Source organism: Sus scrofa, chromosome 6, assembly GCF_054392235.1.
Source record: "Sus scrofa isolate SSC_HxYL_T2T_F1_AM1 chromosome 6, Sscrofa_HxYL_maternal_Yorkshire_Landrace_v2.0, whole genome shotgun sequence".
Lineage (NCBI taxonomy): Eukaryota > Metazoa > Chordata > Mammalia > Artiodactyla > Suidae > Sus > Sus scrofa.
In genome coordinates, this window is record NC_139388.1 from 110835650 (window position 1) to 110850495 (window position 14846).

The window sequence follows — 14846 nt, forward strand, 5'->3', positions numbered from 1 at the left end:
AGGAAGCAGAGTCAGAATTGGAGAGAGAAAAACAGAAAGCTGATAACATTTTTTGGTTTTCTGTACCCAGCCACGTCTGAAACTAGACCTGAAGTTTAGCTAGCTTTTTTTTTTTAATGATTTTTATTTTTTCCATTATAATTGGTTTACAAGTTCTGTCAATTTTCTACTGTACAGCAAAGTGACCTAGTCACACATACATATATACATTCTTTTTCTCACATCATGTTCTCACACATGTTTTTTTCACATCATGTTTCATCACAAGTGACTAGATATAGTTTCCAGTGCTATACAGCCAGGTCTCATTGCTTATCCATTCCAAAGGCAATAATTTGCATTTATTAACCTCAGATTCCCAGCCCACCCTACTCCCTCCCCCTCCCCCTAGGCAACCACAAGTCTGTTCTCCAAGTCCATGAATTTCTTTGCTGTGGAAAGGTTTATTTGTGCCATATATTAGATTCCAGATATAAGTGATTTCATATGGTATTTTTCTTCTTCTTTCTGACTTACTTCACTTAATATGAGAGTCTCTAGTTCCATCCATGTTGCTGCAAATGGCATTATTTTGTTATTTTTTATGGCTGAGTAGTATTCCATTATGTATATCCTCATCTTCTTAATCCACTCATCTGTGGATAGACATTTAGTTTGTTTCCATATCTTGGCTATTGTGAATAGTGCTGCAATGATCATATGGGTACATGCATCTTTTTCAAGAAAAGTTTTGTCTGGATATATATCCAAGAGTGGGATTGCTGGGTCATATGGTAGTTCTATGTATAGTTTTCTAAGTTACCTCCATACTGTTTTCCATAGTGGTTGTACTGATTTACATTCCCACCAACAGTGCATGAGTGTTCCCTTTTCTCCACACCCTCTCCAGCATTTGTTATTTATGGACTTATTAATGATGGCCATTCTGACAGGTGTGAGGTGGTACCTTATAGTAGTTTTGATTTGTATTTCTTTAATAATCAGTGATGTTGAGAATTTTTTCATGTGCTTGTTGGCCATCTATATATCTTCTTTGGAAAAATGTCTATTCAGGTCTTTTGTCCATTTTTCAACTGGGTTGTTGGTTTTTTTTGCTGTTGAGTTATATAAGTCGTTTGTATATTTTAGAGATTAATAAGCCCTTGTCAGCCGAATTGCTTGAAACTATTTTCTCCCATTCTGTAGGTTGCCTTCTTATTTTTTTCTTTATGGTTTCCTTTGCTGTGCAAAAGCTTGTCAGTTTGATTAGGTCCCATTGGTTTATTTATTTATTTTTAAAATTTTATATATATGTATTTTTTGTTTTTTTGCCTTTTCTAGGGCCGCTCCTGTGGCATATGGCGGTTCCCAGGGTAGGGGTCTAATCGGAGCTATAGTCGCTGGCCTATGCCAGAGCAACAGCAACACCAGATCCAAGCCATGTCTGCAACCTACACCACAGCTCACGGCAACACTGGATCCTTAACCCACTGAGCAAGGCAAGGGGTCGAACCCACAACCTCATGGTTCCTAGTCAGATTCATTAACAGCCATGACAGGAACTCCCATTGGTTTATTTTTGCTTTCATTTCTGTTGCCTTGGGAATCTTACCTGAGAAAACATTTGTAAGGATGATGTCAATAGCTAGCTTTTTAAGTCCCCCCCCCTTTTTTGAATAGCTAGTTTGGGTGGGGATCTCTGCCACTAGGAAGCATAGGATCCTTATAAAAGAACACATTTATCAGTCTGTAATTATCATTCAAAAATATTGCAATGGAGTTCCCTGGTGGCTCAGCTGTTAAGGATCTAGCATTGTCACTGTGGTGGCTTGGGTCACTGCTGTGGCATGGGTTCGATACCAGGCCTGGGAACTTCAACATCCTGTGAGCATGGCCAAAAAAATATTTCAAGACTACAAATACAGTTGCCTGGATGAAAGCATGCCATTAAATACATCATGTAGGATGTTGGCTGTGGCACAGTGTTCTTTTACCGCCATTCTCTTCTCTCCTAGCCAACCCTACAAATCTCATGCAAAAGTTTACAAAATAAATTCATTAAAAAAAAACCCTAAAAACTAATCATTTGACCCCTTATCCATATGAAATTTAAGAAGACATTTATCTCCTTGCAAATTGGAAAGCGATGGGTTGTTACTAGGTTGACATATTGTGGCAGATACTGTAGTTCATAACAATATACAGAGGTTTTCATTGATTCACCTTTATTTTTATGCTTTTTAAGTATTTATACACATATATATGTGTTGGGAATGTATATCTATATTTTCCATGTTTAATCTCAAACTGGATTAATCCTCTGCTAATTTATTGAGAATTAATTCTATTGTATTGAACTGGCCATAGGTAGGTGGCACATGGGAATAATTTAAAAATACCCTTAATATTAGAACTTGCTCTCCTAGTCTTAATGGTATAATAGAGGCTAGACTTACCCTCTCACTTTAAGCAGCTAGAAAACTGGATAAAACGTATAAAACAATGTGTTTTCAGAGAGTGGACAACAGGCAGCGCAGGACAGCAAACCCTGAGATAAGGGAACAAATGTGTTGAAAGCCCAGCAGTAACCCCAGCTCACAGGCCACAACGTAGGGAGGAGGAACACAAATTGAGCCCAGTAGTGTCACTGAGTTGAGGAGCCAGAGCTGGGAGCTTGAAAACAAAGGAACTAAAATTTATGGGATGAAGCATCAGAGAAGAGCGAGCTGCCCAGAGAGAGACCATTGTGCTCAGAGATTTTCAGAGTCCCTCTGGAGATTTAGGCTGAGTGTGAGGAAACTACCGAGGCAGAGGAAAGAGCCCTAGGAAAGAGGCAGGAAGAAAAATCCCTAGAGGATTATCTGTCCAGGGCTAAGAATAGTTCATGTTCCCATCAGTGCTGTTAAAGTCCTCAGAAGGGCACTGTCTCAGCAGTGAGGTCAAATTAGCCCTAGAGGCAAGGCTGTGATGACAGAGCAGATCAATGGGCGTCTGAGACTGGGGGTAAAGAGGGAGATTTACTGCTGTTCTAAAACTGGATTGTGGTGATGAGTGTACAATCGTGGAAATTTACTAAAAAATCATTCAAATGTGCATGTCCAATGCGCATATTTTATCACATATACATTTTATCTCAATAAAACTGTTAACAAACAACCACCTTCCCTCCCCTGGCTCTGTGGACACCCTTATAGCACTGAAGGCATCTTCAAATATCTTTTATAATTGGTACCATGATTTGGGTACGTGAGCGTGTCTCTTACATTTGACTGTTAAGTTCATCAAAGGTAAGGACTGTATTTGACACATCTTCATAATCTGACCAGCTGTCAGCTGGGTTCCTGAAAATAAAAAAATGTTCAGTAAAAATTTGTTGAGAGTTTTATGACATATTCCTTGCTTCCTGGATTTCTACCTTTGGCTCTTCCTTGCTAGCCCAGTTTTATTGTATCTCATATTCTCATACCACCAATACTAGAAATATAAAGCATATTATTATCATTTGCTCTAGAATATTTTTTTTACACTGTTCTAATAAAAAGGCCCGTTAGAGATCATTGGACAGCAGGATCTGAGAGGCAGTCAAACTGAACAAGAGACAAGGACCAATTTGTGTTTCTTATTGAATTGGAAGTAATTTACGCCATGCAAAAAAGAGGAAGTGAGAAGAGGATAGTGTTTTTCTAAATCTTACTGTTGTATCTACTCAAACTATTCCTTCTCATTTTCCATAGGCTACTTTAACTCTAAAAGGAGAAAAAAAAAGTAAGATGGCCTTTTACCCATCTGATTTATGGCATAAAAAAGAAAAAAATCAAATTTTTTCCAGAAATCTGAAAGTCTACAAAAGAACACACCTTGCTCCAATCAGGTGTCAAAACAAACATCAAAAAATTCATAAAACCCACTTCAAACATAGTATTGCTCTGAACCAAAATTCTTGGGGAAAAATTAAAACTGAGAAAATATGAGTGTTCTACGTAAACAAAATTTAAAAATAGGGCATTGTACAGAGTTCCCTTCGTGGCTTGGTGGTTAACAAACCCTACTAGGAGCCATGAAGATGAGGGTTCGATCCTTGGCCTCGGTCAGTGTGTCAAGGATGCACCTTTGCCATGAGCTGTGGTGTAGTCACAGATGTGGCTGGGATCTGGTGTTGCTGTAGCTGTGGTGTAGGCTGGCAGCTGTAGCTCTGATTAGACCCCTAGCCTGGGAACTTTCATATGCCATGGGTGCGGCCCTAAAAAGCCGGGGGGGGGGGGAAAGGATGGAGAAAAAAGTACAAATTAAGCAAATTAGCATCTAGAAAGAAGCTGAGGAGATGGAATGTCAGGGAAGATGCACAGGCACCTGAGATGAACCCACCGTAAACAAAGAGTCACTCTGATTAGAAGTCCTCTCCACAAGGATTACTAACTTGAGGTATTTGATCTGTGAACTTTGTGACAGTAGAAGTGACTGGTTACCCCACATTAAAATAACATTTAAACATAGTTTTAGAAATCGTTCTGCTAAATACTAGTCATGGATCAGAACATGGGATCTATAATTTAGGGGCTGCTACCAGTGATACGTAGTGAAAGAATGCTTCTCAGACTCTAGAGAAATAGTTATTTTACCTCTTATGCATTGACATAATAAAAACCACCTCTAATTTTACTAAGTGATCTGCTTTTATTTATTTTTTGGCTACACCCATGGCATGTGGAAGTAACCTGAGCCAGGCTACAGGATGGAACCTGAGCCACAGCAGTGACCTGAACTGCTGCAGTGACAATGCTGGATCCTTAACCTGCTGCGCCTCCAGGAACTATGATATCTGCTTTTTAAATCTGAAAAAAAAAAAAAAAGGATGTGGCTACATTAAAGTTTTCTTCCATAACCTGGAGAAGATCAAGAATCCTTCCTTTCAGCTCTCTGGACTTCAGATCACTTTTACCTTTTACAATCTTCAAGGTCAGCTGCACTCTGTATACATTATCTCAGCCATCACCATCTCCTCACTTTCTTTCCCTCAACTTTCCTGACTCAGTGGCTGCATTCTCATGCATGCTGGTGAAAATAACAACGTACAAGGGTCCACAAGAACATTTTGAAATACCAGCACTGTGTGAACTTATTTGACAGGTGTGACTGCTAAACAGTAAAGGCAATAAACAAGCAAACTCATGGAAGTGGGGAACAGACTTGGGGTTGCCAAGGGGAAGGGGGAGGGAAGAGGATGGACTGGGAGTTTGGGGTTAGTATATGCACTGTTTGAGACCAGGGTAGTTAGAATTGAAGAACCAGGCCTGCTATTAATAAACTTTTTTTTTTTTTTTTTTGCCTTTTCCAGGGCTGCACCTGCACATATGGAGGTTCCCAGGCTAGGGGTCGAATCGGAGCTGTAGCCGCCGGCCTATGCCACAGCCACAGCAACCGAGGGATCCGAGCCGTGTCTGCGACCTACAGCAGAGCTAACGGCAACACCGGATCGCTAACTCACTGAGCGAGGCCAGGGATTGAACCCACAACCTCATGGTTCCTAGTGGGATTCGTTAACCACTGAGCCACGACGGGAACTCCCCGAAACTTAATTATGGGTACAACCACTATGGAACAGTATGAAGGTACCTCAGAAAACTAAATATAGGAGTTCCTATCCTGGCGCAGCGGAAGCGAATCCGACTAGGAACCATGAGGTTGTGAGTTTGATCCCTGGCCTCGCTCAGTGGGTTGGGGATCCGGTGTTGCCCTGAGCTGTGGTGTAGGTCGCAGACACGGCTGGGACGTGGTGTTGCTGTGGCTGTGGCGTAGGCTGGCGGCTACAGCTCCGATTCGACCCCTAGCCTGGGAACAACCATATTCTGTGGGTGCGGCCCTAAAAAGACAAAAAGAAAAAAAAAGAAAAGAAAACTAAATATAAAACTACCATATGATCCATCAATCCCAACTCTTGGGCATATATCTAGACAAAACTTTCATTGAAAAAGATACGTGCACTCCTATGTTCACTGCAGCAATATTCACACTAGCCAAGACATAGAAACAACACAAATGTTCATTGACAGGTGAACAGATTAAGAAGATGTGGTACATAAACACGATGGAATACTACTTAGCCATAAAAAGAACAAAATAATGCCATTTGCAGAAACATGGATGGAACTAGAGACATATAAATGAAGTTAAGTCAGAAAGAGAAAGACAAATACCATATGATATCACTTATATGTGTAATCCAATATATGGCACAAAAGAACCTACCCACAGAAAAGAAACAAACTCGGGAGTTCCTATCCTGGCTCAGTGGTAACGAACCCGAGTAGGAACCATGAGGATGTAGGCTCCATCCCTGACCTCACTCACTGGGTCAAGGATCTGGAGTTGCGGTGAACTGTGGTTTAGGTTGCAGACACAGCTGGTATCCTGGGTTGCTGTGGCTGTGGTGTAGGGTGGCAGCTATAGCTCCAATTCGACCCCTACCTGGGGACCTCCAGGGGGTTTTGCCCTAAAAAGCAAAACAAAACAAGACAAAAAAACAGACTCTTAGAAGGGGAGAAGTTTGATTAGCCCAACATTAGGTTGATACTTTCACATTATGAGTAACAATGATAGATTATTATCATGGCTGGAATAAAATTTTGCATCATGAAGAATTTAGCTTTAGGGAGTTCCTATTGTGGCTCAGCAGTAACAAAGCCAACCAGTTTCAAGGAGGATGTGGGTTTGATCCCTGGCCTCGCTCAGTGGGTTGGGGATGCGGCGTTGCCTTGAGCTGTGGTATAGGTCACAGACGAGGCTCAGTTCTGGTGTTCTGTGGCTGTGGTGTAAGCCGGCAGCTACAGCTGCAATTCGACCCCTAGACTGGGAACTTCCATATGCCATGGGTGCAGCCCTAAAAAGCAAAAAAAAAAAAAAAAAAAAAAAAAGTATTTTAAAAAGTTCAAAGTTAATTTTTTTATAATAACTAATAACATTGAATGATCTCAAAAAACCAATCAGAAGACATAAATTAGCAATATCATGGTTTCATTACAGATTACAACAGTGATATGTTGGAACTACCTATAGTTTCTGCTCAAGATAGCAAACTATGTACATGTCTTCCATCTCTACAAACTGAAATTGGCTATGGTCTGATGATATACAGCATGGAAAATGGCAAATATTATAAATCAAGTGGGTTTTTCCAGACCACTGGTTTAGCAGCACATCACAGGACCAAAAAAAGAATTAAAAAAAATTACAGTAATTATAACAATTTTATACCAATAAACTTGACAATTTAAACAATATATTCAGATCCCTAGGAAAACAAAACTAAATTTGAAAAAGAAATAGAAATTGTAATAGTCCTATATTTATTAAAGAAATTCAATCTGTAATTGAAAATCTGTACAGAGCAATCTGTAAGGCCAGATGGCTTCTCCTGAAAATTCTTTTCTGAACAAATAAAAAGTAGCACTGCTTTAATACAAACTTAAGATAGTAAAGAAGAAAAAAAGAATTTAATTTTACATATAGGAAGGCAAACTACAACTTTTAACTTTGCAAGACTTTAACTCTTAGATCCTAGAGGATTTGTGCAAAAAGTCACTTGTTGGTGTATTCTCAGGGGACTGCTATCTCTCTAGACTTTGTGATACCTTGTTTACTCATTCTTCAAGATCCAAATCAAAGAAAATATTTAAGTACAAGAATGTTCCTCAAAACATTACATACCATGATAGAAAGTTGTAAATCCACCTAAATAAATATCCTACAGTAGAGGACTAATTAAATGAGAGATAGTATTTTCCTATTCTGGAATACTATTTGGCTATCTTCACTGTTTCTAATAGTTAATGACATGAAAAATGCTCATGACATAATGTTTATTCAAAACAATAACTGATTCAATAACAAAACTGTATATAAAATGAACTCAATCCATACACCTGCACACTAAGAAATTACTGCAGAATAACAATGGTTTTCATTGAGTGAAATCATCAAATAATTTTAATTTTCTTTGAGAGATTTTTCTATATTTCACACTTTCTCTACAAAGTATCTGCTGCTTTCAAAATTAAAAAGAAACCCAATAACCTATATTATAACTTTTTAAAGATCCAGATCAAATGTTTCCTCTCTGTGGCCTTCACCAACAGGTGTTAATTTCTCCCTCGCTATGTTCACATAACACTTGGGATATCATCTCTAACCATTCACCACTCGGATCCAGAATGATCTTCCTAAAAAGTAAATTTTATGACCCAGTAATTCCACTCCTAGTATATATCTAAGGGAAATTAAAACATATGACCATTCAGGGAGTTCCTGTTGTGGCTCATTGGTAATGAACCCAGCTAGTATCCATAAGGCTTCGGGTTCTATCCCTGGCCTATCTCAGTGGGTTAAGGATCCAGCATTGTGCAAACATGGCTCAGATCTGGCGTTGCTGTGGCTGTGGCATAGGCCGGGGGCTGCGGCCAATTCCCTGGCCTGGGAACCTCCATATGCCACAGGTGTGGCCCTAAAAAGAAAAAAAAAAATGACCATTCAAAAACTTGTACACAATTGTTCATAATAACCAAAATATGCACGCAACCCAAATATCCATCAATCAATGAACAGATAAATAAAATGAGGTATATCCTTGTATGGGTGGTAGGTAAACCACTGGAGGTCTCTATTTTAATCCCCAAAATCTGTGAGTATATTATATTAAATGGAAAATGGGGTATTAAGATAGCAGATAGAATTAAGACAGCTAATCAACTGATCTTAAAATAGGGAGATTATTCTGGCATATCCACCTGGCCCCAGTGGATAATTACCAAAATCCTTAAAGGCAGAAGAAAACACTGGAATTATGAGTCAGAAGGACTCAGCCTGCTGTCACTGGCTTTGAAGATGGAGCAAGGGAACTACAAACCAAGGAATGCAGACAGCCTCTAGAATCTGAAAAAGACAAGGAAACTGATTCTCCCCTAGAGCTTTGAGAAAGGAACACATCCCCTACAGCACCTTGATTTTAGCCCAGTGACACCAATATCAGACTTCTGACCTATAGAACTGTAAGATTATACATTTGCATTGTTTTAAGTGACCACATTTGTGACAGATTGTTACAGCAGCAGTAGAAGATGAAAACAAATAGAAAATTATTCAACAATAAAAAAGAAATGGATACTGATACATGCCACAACATGGACAAACTTTGAAAACATTATGCTAAGTGATTAAATCTAATCACAGAGCATGACTCCATTTATATGAAATACCCAGAGGAGGCAAATCTATAGATACAGAAAAACTAGTGATTACTTACACTTGGGGTGAGGTAGAAGGTGGGGTGGAGTGGAAAGTGACTGTTAATGGGCAAAGAGTCTCTTTTTGGGGTAATGGAATGTTCTAAAATTGATTGTGATGATGGTAGCATAACTCAGAGAATAGGCTAAAAACTGTATGGTATGTGAATTACATCTCAATAAAGTATACATATATACCCAGATCTATATGTAAATATACATATGTGAATGCATATATAGATACATATACGTATACACATATACATATTATGTGATGAAAAATCTTCAGGGTTTGGATAAAATACAAACCTTTAGAACAGCACATACAGTGCTTCATTAGCCGGCCTCTATTTATCCTAGCTGTATTTCTTTCCACTTTCCAATATGTACCTGAATATCTACATGTACTAAATAATTTGCAATATTCTTCATGTTTGTACCTTTGCAAAAGTCGCTTTTATGCCTAGACTATACTTATCCCTCTTCTTCCTCCTCCTCTCATTAGTTTTGCAAAGCTCAGTTTAACTTTCACTTACAAGAAGGTTTTCCTGCATCACCGCACAAGGTTAGGTTACGTACTCATGGGTAATTTCTTCTCAATTTGTCTGTCTTCTCTATTAAACTGTAGGATCCTAAAATCTTATGTCTTATTCTTATTAGCTAGTATAGGGTCTGGCACATGCTGGCAGTAAATTGATTCAACAATATTTACTGATGAATTGATATCTCAATGACAGTACTCCTTGTATTATATTATACATTATTAGTTTTTATCCTCATCTCTTCAATATATTGTGAGCTTCTCACCCTTATTCATCTTTGTATTTCTCAGGCAATGAAATCACAGGTATAGAACAGATATTTTATGACAGAATAAATGGATGGATCTTATACTTAATCATTTCTAGGTGCCTCAACAAATTTATCAGATGTGATTATGCAGAAAAAAGTTAAGCCTTGGCTATTGTATTTTTTTCCTTTTTTAGGATACTTTCCTCTTTCTTTCTCCCTCCCTCTCTCTTTCTTTCTTTCCTTCTTTCTTTTTTCTTTTCAGGGTTGCACCTGGAAGTTCCTGGGTAAGGGATCAAATCTGAGCTGCAGCTGCCAACCTATGCCACAGTCACATCAACAATGGATCCCAGCTGCATCTGTGAGCTACACTGCATCTTGCAGCAACGCCAAATCCTTAACCCACTGAGCAAGCCAGGGATCGAATCCGCATCCTCATGGACATTAAGTTGGGTTCTTAACCTGCTGAGCCACAACAGGAACTCCATCAATGGCTTTCTGAAAGCCCCCAAATGTATTTTTTCGAATGACAGACTATGCTTCAATGGTATGATTGATTTAAATACATCATATTTAAATACATAAGTGTTTGAATATAAAATATGTTATACATTTATAAATATATTTATGTTATATATTATACACATATATTTATATATTTAAATATAATAAATATTTAAACAAATATTTAAATATATGTTAATATGTATTATATTTAAATATATAACATATCAATAATTTATCTAATTCATAAAGAAAAATTTTATAATTTGGAGAAATATAATTTGTAAATTAATAGGCTCAAAATGATTAAAAATCTCACACAGTTAAAGTAATTTAACAATTGAACATCTTTCCCCCAACACACACTGATTCAAAACAATTAGTCTTTGTTAGTAGGATATGATAGAATCCCCAGCAGCAAATAGAATTTGCTGGTCCATTATACTAACACAAAGGCTGTTAGAATGTGCGTGCCTGGTGAGTAGTAAGCACATTCAGGACATTCAGGGGTCAGGTGGAACAGTGTTTATTATAAAGGCAGTCTCTAACAGTCTTTATTACGGAAGCAATAAATACTTTCACAGAACTAATCTCCACAGTCATTGTATCCCAGAGAGTGTATATCATTCAAATCTGAATGGCTACCCTTGGGTAATCAAATATATTTTCTATATAAGATAATAATAAAATGTTAATTGTGAAAGCATTGCAAGTGACAGTTGATTCAGGAACACTTATGGGAAATAACCATATATCCATTCACAGAAGAGCAGAACAGGGCACAGAAATGCTAAGTAACTTGCTCAAGTTCTCAGTAGTAAAAGTGGCAAAGTCCAAGCTGGTACCAAAGTGTTCTGTTGCCTGCATTTTTTCAAGATGTGCATTGGAGAGCCAAAGTCATATTGATCGAAGGATTATAACGACATCATGTCTATTGATTAAGGGTCCAGTGACCATCTAACTTAATGACATGAGATGCTAGAATAAATGGACAGTCCCAAATTTGGGTTTCACAGATATTTCTTCCTGACCTAATGGACTGAATCAGGCCACGTCTCCTTGCTTGGCAATGGCACTGCTCCCAGATATTCAGACGTGGGCGATAGAGGCTTAAAGGAAGTGGCTTGTCCTTGAACAAAGTGCTTCCTCCTGGCTTTTTAGACTGGCTAAATTCATAACAGCTTTCAGAAAACTTATGCTAGTTTACTGAGTACTTACTGTGACCAGTCATTGTACATTTTACACATTTTATCTCATTTTGTTTTATCCCAATAATTCAGGGAAATGCATACCATTCCTATCATCACATTTTACAGATGAGGAAACTGCAGCTTAAGGGAGGTAAATAATTTGTTCCAGGTCATGAGGTACCAAGAGTTGGATGCAGAATTCAACCCCAGAGAGTAAGACTCCAGAGCCCAAGTTATTTATTCTCCTGCCTGTGAACATGAAAATTGTTGAGGCTATTCTATAATGAACCCTCACCTTCATGCCTTTCATCATCGGATCTAGCAGTTAAGACCTCCACAAAGGTTTTGCATGGTTTCAGACTAAAAAAACAAATAGCAAAAGTAATATATTCCTTTTGGATTTTAAAAAAGTCTGAGATTTAACATGATGATAGACTATTACTCAGCAATAAAAAGGAATGGACCACTTATATTTGCAAAAACACAAATGAATCTAAAAGTATTATGCTAAGTGAAAGAACCCAGATTCAGAGGACCTTATATAATATGACTTTATTTATATGACATTCTGGAATAGGTGAAAACTATAAGGAACCAAAATAAATATATATCAGTGGTATCTCAGGATTAGGGATGCAGGGAGAGGTTAAACTACAAAGGAGAACAGGGAGCTTTTGGGGGTGATGAAAACATTCTGCAAACATTTGTCAAAATTCTCATTTTGTGCACCTAAAAAGGTGAATTTACTGTGCACAAATGATAACGCAGTAAACCTGGCTTTAAACAATAAGTGAATAAATACAGTCTCTAATGCCATTTTCAAATCTCCATTAGTGAGACATAACCATCAGTGAGTTGCAAACTCAGTTTTGGCGTTGTGATTGGCATTTTTTTAAAAGTGAAATATAATAGGAAATATCAGAGTCATTGCATACTGTAGAAAGAAAACTGTTTATGAAACATTTGCACCGGGGAAATGTATCAGGAAAACAGACATTCCCATTGTCAGTGTGTTTTTAATAGAGGGAATTTTAATACAGTCAATTGGTTGCACACATGATGAAAAAGTTGAGAAGCAAAATAAGGGAAGATTAGGCAATTCAGAGATCAGTAAATGGCAGAAACCATAACACCCAGGGACCCAGGGGCCCAGGGACCCAGGAAGGGGGCAGTGTAGCTGGGTCCTTGGAGTTGGGATTATCCAGGAGAAACTGAAATCACAGGGGGCCTATCTGGCTGGATCTGGAACAAGAGAGGAAACCCAGCCACTCTCAATGATGTGCTGCATGAAGAATATGGGGAGAATCTTCCCAGCTTTTCCATTCCTCCCACCCTCCAGTGTCATAGCAGGGCTGTGCATGGATGGGACCCAGCCAGAAGTCAGTACATAACCTAGAAGCCTCAGAAATACAGCCTGTCAGGATCAGCATCCCTGTGACACAGCAGAGGAAGAGCAAGAAATGGATTTGAGAGCAGATAGGCAAGGGACTCGTACAGCTGGGAAATAAAAGGTATTTCTGATTGACCGTCAGATTTAAAAAGGTTTAAAAGACATTGCTTTAGAAGACAAAGCTATTCTCTATTTTATGCTATTCTCTCTATGTATAGAATAAAATAAATAAAGAATAAAATCATAATTTGATCAGTAGAAGATGCCAAACTTTTGCCCTTTTTTGATGTGTTTGAAAAAGATAGTCTGAACTAACAAAGTTGAATTGGGAGACTAACCTACTTCTCCCATTGGCTTTGAAGTAGTCATACAAAAGCTTTTGGAGTTCACAGCGGAAAAGAATCCGACTAGGAACCACGAGATGGCAGGTTCGATACCTGGCCTCGCTCAGTGGGTTAAGGATCCGTTGTTCACAGACTCAGCTCGGATCTGGCATTGCTGTGGCTCTGGCATAGGCCAGCAGCTACAGCTCTGATTAGACCCCTAGCCTGGGAACCTCCATATGCCACAGGTGTGGCCTTAGAAAAAAAGACAAAAGACCAAAAGAAAAACACAAAAGCTCTTAGTAGAGGAGATAATCTCCTAGCAGATGCAGGTGAAGTTTAAGTTAGGAAAAACAGCCTGGGGACAATGCATAAAAGTGGCAGATATGTAAACAAAGGAACCAAACATTCCTCTTTGATAATGTACAAGAAAAATAATGGTTAAAAATTGGCAAGCTGTCAGCAATTATCAATGTGACCCCTTTGTAAAATTCCTGGATCCACAAAGAACAGTGGCCAAATTTCATCAACATTACCTATCCTGACTCTGAAGATGATTTGCTTCCTCTACTTCCAAAGCTTTGACCTTGAGTTATTTTGGGGTTTCTGATTCCAAGAAATGGTTCTCAAGGCTCTCTAATTGAGTCAGATCTAATGCTTAATCCCTTGTGTTTAAAAACATGCAGTGCTGGAGTTCCCGTCGTGGCGCAGTGGTTAACGAATCCGACTAGGAACCATGAGGTTGCGGGTTCGGTCCCTGCCCTTGCTCAGTGGGTTAACGATCCGGCGTTGCCGTGAGCTGTGGTGTAGGTTGCAGACGCGGCTCGGATCCCGCGTTGCTGTGGCTCTGGCGTAGGCCGGTGGCTACAGCTCCGATTCAACCCCTAGCCTGGGAATCTCCATATGCCGCGGGAGCGGCCCAAGAAATAGCAACAACAACAACAAGAAAAAAAAAAAAGACAATAGACAAAAAAAAAAAATAATAATAAAAAAATAATAAAAATAAAAACATGCAGTGCTTACTTTTTGACTTTTTAATCTATAAGAGTTGTGCAGGGACACGATACTTCGATCTGTCCCTTTTCTATCTGGGCTCCTTCAATCAATCAGTCAATCAATCATTCAGTTATTTTAAAGTATGGTTTTGGTAATATTGTTTTAAACTCAATGATACCTCATGTATCATTATCAAGAGGTTTTTTTGTTTGTTTTTTGGCCACAGATGCAGCATATGGAAGTTGCCAGGCCAGGGATCGAATCCATGCCACAGCAGTGACAACACCGGATCCTTAATCATTAGACCACAAGGAACTCCGCAAGAGTTCTTTTTACTTTTTAATTTTTTTTTTTAGGGCCGCACTCGCGGCATATGGAGGTTCCCAGGCTAGGGGTTGAA

General features: G+C 38.7%; 1 protein-coding gene across 1 annotated transcript in view; it reads right to left on the reverse strand.

The window, feature by feature from the left end:
- Positions 1-104: 104 nt before the first annotated feature.
- Positions 105-14846, reverse strand: part of LOC102157456 (uncharacterized) — a 64431-nt gene continuing 49689 nt past the window's right edge. The window contains exons 6-7 of the mRNA XM_084965711.1: positions 6226-6469; positions 105-3320 (exon numbers count right to left, since the gene is read on the reverse strand). The gene's annotated coding sequence lies outside the window, so the exon portion shown is untranslated. The remainder of the gene's footprint in view (positions 3321-6225; positions 6470-14846) is intronic.